At 44.2% G+C, this 13,871-nt stretch overlaps 1 long non-coding RNA gene and 1 other non-coding gene across 2 annotated transcripts; both read right to left on the reverse strand.

Moving 5' to 3' along the window:
* Window positions 1–8,191: 8,191 nt before the first annotated feature.
* LOC109495070 lies at window positions 8,192–13,455 on the reverse strand. Its single transcript, XR_002150267.3, has 2 exons — window positions 12,872–13,455; window positions 8,192–11,795 (listed from the first exon to the last, which is right to left on the reverse strand). It is a non-coding gene; the product is annotated as an uncharacterized LOC109495070 (long non-coding RNA).
* On the reverse strand, window positions 12,290–12,423 carry LOC111559633. The gene has a single exon (XR_002740757.1). It is a non-coding gene; the product is annotated as a small nucleolar RNA SNORA70 (small nucleolar RNA).
* Window positions 13,456–13,871: the final 416 nt, after the last annotated feature.

Here is a 13,871-nt window from a genome sequence, read left to right on the forward strand (position 1 = left end):
TACCGATCAAGGGCCTGTTTGCGTATTAGGGGCGGAGCCTGGGCATTGCGGAGGCGGGGCCAATTACTGGAACGCAGGCATTCTGGGGGCGAGGCCAGGATCCGCCGAGGGGGCGGGGTTTGTCACGGGGGTGGGGCTTGTTAAGGACCGGGGTCTTTGGTTGGTCTCGGCGCCGGGGAGGTCCCTCCCTAGGGGTCCCGGGGGAGGGCAGGTGCTGACAGGCATACAGAACACAGCCACAGCTCACCAGAGCGATCATGAAATAATGATTACACACACGTGTTACTACTTTAACATAAATATACGAAAAATTGTTTATTTGAGATTACGTATGTTGTGTAATGTTTATTCTACTATTGCTTGAGCAAAACCACAATAGGGCTAATTAACAGCGGCAATTAGTAGTATTTGGTAGTACTACAAATAAAAAACATTGTTTCTCAAACAATATGTTTGAGAAAAATGTATAACAACGCTTTTATGTTTCTTTCCTCTCACCTAAAAATTTATTTGAACTGCTTTTTAAACTCTTTATAGGATATTTATATTTGTAGGTTGTATTGATGCATATTCTTAGGGTAGTAACTGTAAGACTTTGTAAAAGGAGAACATAATAAATGCAGTAGGACTTCGTTAATATTCTTTTTTTAATTTTTTTTTTTAATTTTTGAGAGAGCGTGAGTGAGCAGGGGAGGGGCAGAGAGAGAGGGAGAGAGGATCCCAAGCAGGCGCTGCGCTGTTAGCTCAGAGCCAGATGCAGGGCTCCAACTCACCAATTGTGAATCATGACCTGAGCCGAAATTTGATGATAAATTGACTGAGCTACCCGGGCGCCCCTTTAGTTAACATTGTATATTTAATGAAAGTAATGATGACGTTTCTTTCTGTCCCATTACACAGTAGAATATCTTTACTCTTTCAGTTTTCTTTTCCAATAATACTTATCTGAGTGGACTGCAACCCTTAGGACAGCTTTTTGTTTTATATAATGATAAAACGAATGCAGTCAAAGGTGATATCACTGATTTGCTTCCCTGCTTTTATCAAGCCCACGGATTACTCAGATTCTTGGTGTCATTCTAATGTGATAACATGAAGCTGAATATTGTCTCGACTAAAGCCTTGCAGAATGGATTCTACTTGTTAGGTTTTTGACTTGGATAGTTTCTAGATCTTGAAAATAGGGTACGTTTGTTTGTTCTGAAGACCCTATTCGTCACAGGTCTTTGCATCTATAAATTCATAATACATTGCTATCTGTGTCCAAAATGTTCATTATTTTTGAACACTCTAGAGCACATTGGATGTCATCGTAAGTTAAACCTCCCTTTCTCAGGGACAATGATATTAAGCACATAGGTAATTTGAAATTGTGATATCAAAGCTAGACTCCAAATAGCTACTTTATTCAGAAAGAAACTGAGAATATCCTGCTAAATTTGTTGATTTAATTTTTTTAATTTAAAAAAATGTTTAAATTTTAGAAAAAAATTAGAGAGAGAGAGAGAGAGAGAGAGAGAGACCGTGAGTGGGGGAGGGGCAGAGGGAGAGAGAGAGAGAGAGAGAGAGAGAGAGAGAGAGAGAGAGAGAGAGAGAGGAAATCTTAAGCAGGCTCCACGCTCAACACAGAGCCCAACGTGGGGCTCTACCCCACGAGCCTGGGATCATGACCTAAGCTGAAGTCAAGAGTCGGAAGCTCAACTGACTAAGCCACCCAGGTGCCCCTTGACTGCCCATTTCTGAATACATTTTGAATTCTGAATCAGTCCTTATTGCAAAAAAAGTGAGTCTTTTTTAGGGGCACCTGGGTGGCTCAGTTGGTTAAGCGTCCAACTTCAGCTCAGGTTACGATCTCACAGCTCATGGGTTCCGGCCCCACAACAGGCTCTGTGCTGACAGCTCAGAGCCTGAACCCTGCTTCAGAATTTGTGTCTCCCTCTTTCTCTCTACCCCTCCCCCGCTCACACTCTGTCTTTCTCTCAAAAATGACTAAATGTTTAAAAAAATGAGTGGTTTTTTTTTTTTTTGCCGTATGAGGTTTTAGGAGCAGTCACTTCATACCTGTCTGGGCTCCTATGGCTTCTTCAAAGATCATCGGAGAGTTTTAGAGAAACAGTACCTAAGTTTCTGCTTTACTAGAATTGTTTTCTCCACTCTAATCTTCAATGCATTTCCAAATTAGAGGACATTTTTCTTTTGTCTATTTTGAAACTGATATTATGATGGTCAACTAAAAAAAAACACCTTTTTTTCAAAGTTTATTTCTTTTATTTTTTTTAATTTTTTTAACGTTTATTCATTTTTGAGAGACAGAGACAGAGCATGAGTGGGGAAGGGGCAGAGAGACAGGGCATCACAGAATCTGAAGCAGGCTCCAGGCTCTGAGCTGTCAGCACAGAGCCTGACGCGGGGCTCGAACCCACAAACTGTGAGACCATGACCTGGGCCGAAGTCAGACACTCAACCAACTGAGCCACCCAGGCGCCCCTATTTCTTTTATTTTGAGAGAGAGAGTGTGTGAGAGAGAGAGGGAGAGAGAGAGAGAGGAGAATCCCAAGCAAGATCCACACTGCCAGCACAGAGCCCAAAGTGGGGCTCGAACCCATGAACTATGAGACCTTGATCTGAGCCAAAGTCAAGAGTCAGATGCTTAACTGACTGAGCCACCCACGCGTTTATTAGAACGGTTTTAGGTTCAAGCAAAATTGAGAGAAGGGTACATGATTTCCCATATATCCTCTGCCACCTCAGATATATAGCACCCTGATTAGCAACATCCCTCACCAGAGTGATACATTGTTACCAATAATCCCAGGGCCTGTAGTTCATCTTTGGGTTCACTCTTGGTCCTGTACATTTTATGGGTTTGGACACATACAGAATGAATGTATCCATCATTACAGTTTCATACAGAGTAGTTTTACTGCCCTACAAGTCCACTGTGCTCTGTCTCCTCATCTCTCCTTCTCTCACCTCCTGGGAACCACTGATCTTTAGTGTCTTCCATAGTTTTACCTTTTCCGTAATGTATCATTGGAATCATACAGTGTGTCCCCTTTTCTGATTGGCTTTTTCTGCTTAGTAATATGAATTTATGGTTCCTCCGTATCTTTTTATGACTTTATATCTCACTTCTTTTTAATGTTGCATAATATTCCATTATCAGTTTGTTTATCCATTCACATACATCTTGGGATTTTCAAGTTTTGAATTATGAGTAAAGCTGCTATAAACATCTCTGTGCAGACTGTTTGCTCATTGATGGCTACATGGTGACTTCTAATTAATTCTCGACTTTATTGAGATGTAATTGACACATATCATTGGGTAAATTTAAGGTGTACAATGTGATGATTTGGTGTATGTATATATTGCAACATGCCTACCACAATACAGTCGACACCCTTTTAACCCTTTACCTCACCATTTTTTAAGTTTATTTATTTTGAGAGAGAGAGAGAATCCCAAGCGGGCTCCGTACTGCCAGCACAGAGCCCAATGTGGGGTCAACTCACAAACCGTGACCCAAGATCATGACCCAAGTCAAAGTCGGACACCTAACTGACTAGCCACCCAAGCGCCCTTCACCATTTTTTTGTTGTTGTTACAGTGAGAACATTAGAGCTCTACTTTCATAGCCACTTTCAAGTATACAATATTGTTAATTATAGTCACCATAATGTATACTAGATACTCAGAATTTACATCTTATAACCGGAAGTTTATATTCTAACCGACATCTCTCCATTTCTCCCACTACTTGGCCCCTGGCAACCACCATTCTCTCGAGTTCCATGTCTTTAGGTTCCGCACGTAAGTGAGATCATACAGTATTTGTCTTTATCTGTCTGACTTATTTCACTTAGCATAATGCCCTCAAGGTCCACAGGTCCAACCATGTTTCTACAAAAGGCAGGATTTCCTTCTTTGTGACTAGTATTCTAATACATATATTAGAATATTATATGTTAATATAGTTATATTAATATTATATTATATTAATATATAATATTTTATATTATATATATTATATAACTATAATATAGTTATATTAATAGTTATATGTTAATATAGTTATATTAATATATAATATATATTATATAACTATAATATAGTTATATTAATATATTAATATAGTTAATATTAATCTATACATATATAGAATATTATATATATATAATCTCACATTTAGCTTTATATATAATATTTTCTTTATCCATTCATATGTTGGTGGACACTTAGGTTGTTTCCATGTCTTGGCTATTATGAATAATGCTGTCATGAACATGGGTGTGTAACTATCTCTTTGAGCTAGCGATTTCATTTCCTTCAGACATATGCCCAGAAATGGGATTGCTGGTAGTTCCATTTTCAGTGTTTTTGAGGAGCTTTCATACAATTTTCCATAGTGGCTGTATCAGTTGACATTCCCACCTACAGTGCACAAGCGTTCTACTTTCCCCACGCCCTTGCCAACATTTGTTATCACATGTCTTTATTATGATAGTTACATTAACAGGTGTGAGGTGATATATCAGATCGGTTTCAATTTGCATTTCCCTGATGATTAGTGATGTTGAGCATCAATTGGCCATCTCTATGTCTTCTTTGGGAAAATGTCCATTCAAGTCCTCTGCCCGTTTTTAAATTTATATATGTTGGATATTAACCCCTTGTCATATAGATGATTTGCAAATATTTTCTCCCGTTCCATGGGTTGCTTCTTCATTTTGTCATCTCTTTTGCTGTGCAGAGCATTTTGGTTTGATATAGTCCCCCTTGTTCATTTTTGCTTTTGTTGATTGTGCTTTCGGTGGCGTATCCAAAAAATTATGGCTGAGACCAAAGTGGAGGAAATTATTCCCTAGGTGTTCTTTTGGAATCTTTATGGTTTTGGGTCTTGTTAAGTCCGTAATCCATTTTGAGTTAATTTTTGTGAGTGGTGTAAGATAGAGGTCCAATTTCATTCTTTTCCCTGTGGATAGCCAGTTGTCCCAGCACCATTTACTGAAGAAACTATCCTTTCCCTCTTGATTATTCTTGGCTGCCTTGACAACCATTAGCTCACTGTGTATGCGGGGATTTATTTCTGGGCTCTTGTTTCTGATCCATTGGTCTATGTGCCTGTTTTTATGGTAGTTACCATACCATTTTGTTTACTGTCACTTTGTAGTATAGTTTTAGATCAGGAAGCATGATGCCTCTGCTTAGACCTTTTTTAGGATTGCTTTGGCTATCTAGGGACTTCTGTAGTTCCACACAAATTTTAAGATTTTTTTTCTATTTCTGTGAAAAATGGCATTGGAATTTTGATAGATATTGCATCAAATCCCTACATGGCTTTGTGTAGTATAGACATTTTAACAATAAGTTTTCTGATCCATGAACATGGGCTCTATTTCCATTTATTTGTGACTTTAATTTCTTCCATCAAAATCTAATTTTGATATGTTGGATATTAACCAATATCTAAAGCTCTAGGCAGAGCTTTTACTTCTTTAGTTACATTCGTATCTAGGCACTTTGGTATCTTTGATGCTGTTGTAAATGGGATTATTGTCTTTTTCAGCTAGTTCACTGTTGGTGTGTAGAAATGCAACTGAATTTAGCATGCTGGTTTTGTATTTTAAAACTTTCTGGGTGGCTTAGTCGGTTAAGCGTCCGACTCTTGGTTTTGGCTCAGGTCATGATCTCACGATTGGCGAGTTGGAGCCCCACACTGGGGTCTGTGCTGGCAGCGCAGAGCCTGCTTGGGATTCTCTCTCTCTGTCTGTCCCTCCCCGCTTGCATGCACTGTCTTTCAAAATAAACATTTTTTTTTAAGTCTTAAGCAAAGGTAAGTTGGGATGACATTGTCTACCTTTCCAGCCTGATACAGGAAATCTTTCTTTCCAGTTATTTTAAGAATAGCAATTAAAAAAAAAAAAAACTTGGGGCGCCTGGGTGGCGCAGTCGGTTAAGCGTCCGACTTCAGCCAGGTCACGATCTCGTGGTCTGTGAGTTCGAGCCCCGCGTCGGGCTCTGGGCTGATGGCTCAGAGCCTGGAGCCTGTTTCCGATTCTGTGTCTCCCTCTCTCTCTGCCCCTCCCCCGTTCATGCTCTGTCTCTCTCTGTCCCAAAAATAAATAAACGTTGAAAAAAAAATTTAAAAAAAAAAAAAGAAAAAAATAATAATAATAAAAAAAAAACTTTACATCTCTCTCTCCATCTGCCGCTTGGCTGCTCATGCTCTCTCTCAAAAATAAACATATAAAAAAAACTTTTCTGAATGTTTTAGTTCTAACAGTTTTTTGATAGTCTTTAGGATTTTCTATATACAAGATCATATTATCAACAGATGATTTTACTTCTTCCTTTCTGATTTGGCTGTCTTTTGTTTCTTTTTCTGGCTTAGCTGGGCGAAACTTCCAGAATTATGTTGAAAAGGAGTGGTGAGAGTGGGCACTCTTGTCTTGTTCCTGATTTTATTTTTTAAATTTATGCTTATTTTTTTTTAATTTTTTTCAACGTTTATTTATTTTTGGGACAGAGAGAGACAGAGCATGAACGGGGGAGGGGCAGAGAGAGAGGGAGACACAGAATCGGAAACAGGCTCCAGGCTCTGAGCCATCAGCCCAGAGCCCGACGCGGGGCTCGAACTCACAGACCGCGAGATCGTGACCTGGCTGAAGTCGGACGCTCAACCGACTGCGCCACCCAGGCGCCCCATGCTTATTTTTGAGAGAGAGGTAGAGAGAGAGGGAGACAGAAGATCCAAAGTGGGCTCCGTGCTGACAGCACAGAGCCCAATGCAGGGCTTGAACTCACGAACTGTGAGATCATGACCTGAACCAACTGAGCCCAGGTGCCCCTCGTTCCTGCTTTTAACCTTTCACTAATGGGTATGATGTTGGCAGTATGTTTCTCATATACAGCCTCTATTATGTTGAGGTGTATTCCTTCTATACCCAACTTGAATGTTTTCTATCATGAAAAAATGTTGAGTTTTATCAAGTGCTTTTTCTGCATCTGTTGAGATAATCACACAATTTTTGTCTTTCATCCTTTTAATGTGGTATATCATATTTTTTGATTTGTGTGTATTGAATCATCTTTGCATCCCAGGGAGAAATCCCATTTGGTTATGGCATATGATCCTTTAATGTCCTGTTGAATTTGGTTTGCTAATATATGGAGAAATGTTGCGTCTATATTCATCAGGGATCTTGGCCTGTGTGCACATATATACTGGATGGGCGGCAAAACAATACTCCAGGCATTTCTTAGTTTAATTTACACATTTATTTCTTAAGTTAATACACAGTACCGTGTCACATTTGATAGATTCCATGCTTCTGTGTTCTGGTACTTAGCACAATGCCTGGCCCATTGGGAGGATCAGTTAATATTTACTGACAAACACCCATGAAGGTTAACAATATTGATTCATTCTACCTAACTGAAGTTCCTTGAGTCATAGATTTTTAAATAGTTTTCAATGAACATATTAAATTAATAACTTGTTCACGTCAATATTTTCAATGATTCCTCTGTGCTGTCTTTCAAATAATATTTTATTTCACATTTTTAAAAAGTTAATTTATTTTGAGAGAGAGCTGGGGGGGGGGGGCGCAGAGAGAGGGAGGGAGAGGGAAAATCCCAAGCAAGCTCCTGGGGGTCAGTGCAGGGCCCAAAGCAGGGCTTAATCCCATGAACTGAGAGATCATGGCCTGAGCCGAAGTCAGATGCTTAACTGACTGAGCCACCCAGGCTCCCCCCAACATTTACATTTAAGGATACTGCAATGGACATAGCAAGTTCTCTGGCTTATGGAAGGGAGAAATCTACTCCAAAGACTCTGGGCAAAATTTGTAACTAAGAAATAAAAATATGATGAAAGCCAACTTCCCTTCAGCGTTGTAGAAGTTAATAACAGGGGAGCCTGGGTGGCTCAGTCAGTTAAGCAGCCTGAACTCGGCTCAGGTCATGATCTCAGGGTTCATGAGATCGAGCTTCCCGCGTCAGTTCTATACTCATGGCATAGAGACTGTTTGGGATTCTCTCTCTGCCCCTCTTCTGCTTGTGTGTGTACTCTTTCTCTCTTAGAAAAGAAGTCAATAATGTACCTTGTTGTGTCTTATGCAACAGAATATTTCCCTACTGTGTTAAGAAAAACAAACAAACAAACAAACCCAGAGCGGGACAGTAGTAGTTAAAGCAGTAAAAGCAAGTTTTATTCAGGAATTACCGCAATAGGGGGAAAAAGAGGCCTCAGTATAGAACTGGGACCCATCCCCAGTACAGCACAAAGTGGGGGTTTATAGCCAAGGAGCAGGGTTGGGGTCAGTAGATGGAAAACTACTAAGGAAACCTCAGGGATGGCAGGATTCTAGTTAAACAGATCTAACAGGATTCTTGCTGTGGGCAGGCCAGGGTGGTCAGATGCCATACAAAGGAAAACCCAGTCACTTCCGCTTACATTTATTAAAGGATGTGATAAAGGATACACGATCAGTTAGATGAAGAGATACATGGAGTGAGGTCTGGGAGGGTCCCGAGCACAGGAACTTGTCCCCATGGAGTTGGGGTACCTCACGCTCCCAGTGTGGATGTGTTCACCCATATGGAAACTCTCTGAACCCCATACTGTTGGGATTTTTATGGAGGCTTCCTCACGAAGGCATGATAGATCATTAACTCCACTTCCAGCCCCTTTTCCCTTTCTGGAGGATTGGGGAGGGGGTATGGAGCTGAAAATTCCAAGCTTCTAATCATGGCTTGGCCTTTTGCTAACAGTCAGAAAGACTCCCCTCTGGGAGTCATCCAGGAGCCCATCCAGAGTTGCCTCATTAGAACAAGACATTCCTACCACCCAGGATATTCCAAGGAATTTAGGAGCCCTGAATCAGGAACTGGGGTTAAAGACCAAATATTAGAAAACGAGATGCTCCTAGTGTCTTAACACTTAGGAAATTAGAAGGCTTTCAGCAGCCTGTGCCAAGAACCAGGGACAGAGACCAATATGTATTTTCTATTATTTCACAGACACCAAAGGTGGGGTGTGTGTGTGAAGAATGTTATGAGATATTGAGGGTGGGGAGTTCTCTTTAAACTGACTTGGCAAGGTTCTTGCTACAACTGGGTGATGCAGGCCAGACAAGGGCAGGCTGCAAGGTCCAGACCTAGAGGAGAACGACTCAAGTTCAGTCAGGGAGAGTCTTTGTCATTGGCTATTGTGAAGCCAGTTAAATTGTGGTATCATTTTGAGACCGATCATCCAGAGTTTAAAGAAAAAGGAATTGAATTATTCTAAGTATAGATATCATGGCTTTCTTTAAACATCAAAAATTATTACAGATTCCCAAACTAGACATGAAAAGGCTACTGAAGCATCCTTCAGGTTTTAATTTCTAGTAAGGTATGTATCAATCACTATAAGACACGTCAACAAAAAAGCCTCTGGGGGCATCCCTCCCCCACGCTTTTAAGAGTAAAGGGTTCCTGAGAACCAAGTGGGAAAACCACTGTGAATTATCCCCAGCCTTACAGGTGCATTTCTTGCACTGATCTCAAGAAGAGCCATCGAGAGAAAATCCTAAGCACCTCTCTGTATTAGCCCTTGGCCAGGCCTACATGTTTTGGTTTTTTTAGGCCAGGAAGCTGGTGTCTGGGGACCTGAGGGACTTTTGGGCACAGTTTTGCTTTTTCCCTCTCTTTTCTCATTTTTTCTGTTCTTTCCCATCTTTATTTAGTTTGTTAGTACTGTTAGGGGGCACTTTTAGTTAGCATTCCTAGCAAGTGAGTCACTGAGCTGCGGGGCCTTGTGGCCATCCCGCGACCGGGAGAGCCACAGTAACCACCACCGGCTCCTCAGGACCGTCGGCCAGGGCAGCTTTGCCCAGGTGGGGTTGGTCTGGCACAGCCCGAGTAGGACAGAGGCGTCCATGAAGGTCATTAACAAGAGTCAGCAGGGCTCCTCCAGCCTCCAGAGACTATTCCTTGAAGTCCAGAGCATGAAGGCCCTGAATCACAACCCCCGAGTCGTGAAACTGCTTGAGGTCGCTGGCACCATGGAAGCAGGCGACCCGGTCACGGAGTCCACTAGCGAAGGACAGGTGTTTGAATGCGCCATGCCTGCATAAGAAAGGGGGAGCCCCGAGGCAGATTCTGCCAGATAGCGTCCACTGTGTAGTACCACCACCAGGAAGGTATCATCCACAGGGACCTAAAGCCAGAGAGCCTGCTTTTGGAATCTGACCCGAACATCAAGGTCGCATACTCTGGATTCAGCAATGAGTTCACTGCCGGCCATAAGCTGACCCCCTTCTGTGGCAGTCCCCCTTACACCAAGAGTTCAACAGTCTCATAGGAGATGGGTGGAGCCTGGAGCCATCCTCTATACAATGACTGTCCAGTGACCAGCAGGTCCCTGCCTTGGCAGGACTTCAGGGAGCTGTGGGAGTGGGTGCTGAGCAGGATATGCCACGTTCCCCTTTCCACGTCTGTGGAGCGTGGGAGACCTACTAGAGAGATTCCTGCCCCTCAGTCCCAGTGAGAGAAGCGCTTTAGAGGAAACCATGAAGGACCCATGGATGACCATGGCCCGTGAAGCAGAACTACTAAAGCCTTACAGTGAGCCACTCCCTGACTACAAGGACACCTGGCAGAACTGAGGTGACATTATCTGTGGGCTATGAGTGGGACCAGATCCGGGACCTGCTGATGGGCCAGAATTAAGAGGAAGTGATGGCCAACTACCTGATCCTAGGCTGCAAGAGCCCCAAGGTGGAGGGTGGACCATTGCTGCGAAGCCTCTGCCTTCAGCTGATCCTGCCAATAGTTGCTGTCCTTCCCGCTCCCACAGGCTTCAGCCCAGGGTCTCTGCCAACCCGGAGGAGCCTGGTTTCGGTGGGCCTGCCCACCTCTGCCGTGTCCTGTAACTCAGAAAGTCAGCAGCCTGGGGAGCACCGGGAGTCAGTGGAAGGCCAGCAGCCCAACCAAAGTGCCTGCCAGTCCCTCACCAAGACACAAGGACCATCCCTTTCCCCAGCACAGTCCCTAGTGTGACCCTGGGGCCTCCCCTCCACCCACAGCATCAGCAGCAGTGGTGATGCCCCACACGGAACCAGCTGCCCCCAGGGCTTGTCCTACAACTGGCAACTCCCTCCATGCTGGGTGGCCCGGTGATAGGACCCCAGCCTCTCCCTCTGGCACCCCACAAGGCTGACTGGGCTGCTGGGAGCTTCTTCAACTTCTTACTCGGGCAGATACCGTGTTTCAGGCCACCTGGAAAGAACCGATGTGGCCCTTAAACCACAATGAAGCCAATGAAAGCTCACGTGGTGGATAGCCAAAGAAGGGACAAAACCAAAGACTGTTTTTATATGGGCAGCAAGAAGATCCTGAGCTCCACAGAGCCCAGCAGCAGGTGTGGGAGGTGGGCCAGGGCTGACACCGACAGCCGTGGAGACGGGAGTGGTGCAAGGAGCTTACGGCTTGTATGTGGGGACACCGAGGACCACAGGCAGGGAAGGATGGCAGGTGCAGACTGCCAAGGTGGCCTGCATGGGATTCAAATCAAGGGAGTACCTGTGCTTCCACAGCATTCAAAAAGCACTGAATCAAAAAATAATGGTGAGCTTAAAGGATGGCTGGGTGCCACCGGGGACATAAGAGGAGAGGCTGGTCCTGGCTTCGGGCAGGTCCTCTGTCCCAACCTGGGTGAATCTTCAGAGACGGGACTGTCGTCCTGGGGTACTTCTTCCCTCCTACTCTTTTCTCTCGTCTTCTGTGTTTATCAGGGACGGGAGATGCTTCTGTAGAAATAAACACAATAAAAAAAAGCCACATTTAACGGGAAGGGATTTAACATCCATTTTCTTTTTTTTAAGACGGGAAGTAGGACTTATTGGTGGGCATGAATAGAGAAGGGGCAGTGCCGAGGTTCTCATGAGCACAGAGCCCTCCATTTGTCCAAGGGACCATGATAAGGGATATATTTGACCCCACAGCCATCTGGGGTGAGCAGCTTTTCAGCCACCATGTCTTCAAATTTATCCGTGTTAAAGTCCCACTTCTTGGAAATGTGGATTTTTCGGGCGGTCAGGGAACTTGAACTTGGCCCTACGTAGGGCCTCAATCACATGCTCCTTATTCTGCAACTTGGTGTGAATGGACATGATCACTTGGCCAATGTGGACCCTGGCCACTGTGCCCTGGGGCTTTCCAAATACACCCCACATACCTGTCTGGAGCCTAGACCGGAGCCTAGACTGTGGCATGAGGCCACACCTCAATGTCCACTGGAAAGGGCTGTCTCCAAGGTCCCTTAGGGCAACCTGTACAATCAACAGGCTGCATACACTACCAAGGAGGCTACTGTTTGCAGCCATTGCACACTGGGCTCCCATGGGGAAAGAGCACAGTCGGCTTAATTGGCTGCATTGACATCTATTTTCTGAGTTGCTTTTAAATTTTGTTTAATGTTTATTTTTGAGAGAGAGTGAACGAGAGAGCGAGTGAGCGAGGGAGGGACAGAGAGCGAGGGAGACACAGAATCCCAAGCAGGCTCCAGGCTCTGAGCTGTCAGCACAGGGCCCGATGCAGGGTTCGAACCCATGAACCATGAGATCATGACTTGAGCCAAAGTCAGATCCTTAACCGACTGAACCACCCAGGCGCCCCTGAGTTGCTCTTAATGCTGGATTGTGGAAGGTGATTATTGACACGACTCGTTCTCATTCATGTTTGTCTCAGAGAACACTGGGCTGTCACTTCCTTCAGCAGGTTTGATAATAGTAATATTAACACCAACAAATACCAGTAGCATTTACTAGTGGCCCCAGACCTTCTACACCATTTCAATCCCTTTTAGGTAAAAGTGCCCATTTACCAGACTAGGAAATGAATGTTGAATGGGGTTAAGCAGTTTGTACAATCGCAGAGCTGGCGTCCAGAGCACGTGTGTTGAATCTTGGGTCTACGGCCTCCCTTGGCTCAGGCCTGGGGCTTCTGCAGTCCTGCTTTTGACATCCTGTTGAGGTTGTTACACCGAGTCTCTTGATTAATGGACAATTCAGTAATACACAAGACGACACCGAACACTTGTGCGGTAATCTTCAGAGCTTCTTGTGAATTCGCTTGTTTGCGGGCCCCTAAGTCCTTTGCATACGCAGGACACAGTCCTGAGTACAAATTCTACCTCAAAAATATGAAAGAAAAATGAAGTTGTCCAGAGTGCTGGCAACACTGAGGTTGTATGGAACCCTGTTCAGCCCGAGGGACAGTGCCTTGTAGGCCGGTGAGCACACAGGTGGGCCCCCTGGTGTGGGAGCCTGATCCTGATCTAAACACATCTACGGTGGTGCCCAGCAGGGTGGCCTTCCTGCTCTTCTCCAGCCTCCTGTCAAAATCTTACTAGCTAGAGAGCAAATGTAGACTGATGTCTTGCGGATGAACTCCTGTATATTTAAAATTCACTTACTGGGGCGCCTGGGTGGCTCAGTCAGTTAAGCGTCCGACTTCGGCTCAGATCATGATCTCGCGGTTCGTGAGTTCCAGCCCCGCGTCGGGCTCTGTGCTGGCAGCTCGGGAACCTGGAGCCTGTTTCAGATTCTGTGTCTCCCTCTCTCTCTCTGACCCTCCCCCGTTCATGCTCTGTCTCTCTCTGTCTGAAAAATAAACGTTAAAAAAATTTTTAAAAATAAAAAAATAAAATAAAATTCACTTACTGGACTCAAGAGCCCTTTTCCCTATCCCAGTGCTTTTTATTCATGTACAAATTAACTAGAACTCGCCTGAGTACACCCACTCGCTCCAGAGCTGCTGGGTCACATCTGTGCCCAGGCATCCGCCCCTAGAGGATCTATCCCCTATCCTCCCAGGCATGGGGA

Source organism: Felis catus, chromosome A2, assembly GCF_018350175.1.
Source record: "Felis catus isolate Fca126 chromosome A2, F.catus_Fca126_mat1.0, whole genome shotgun sequence".
Taxonomy (NCBI): Eukaryota; Metazoa; Chordata; class Mammalia; order Carnivora; family Felidae; genus Felis; species Felis catus.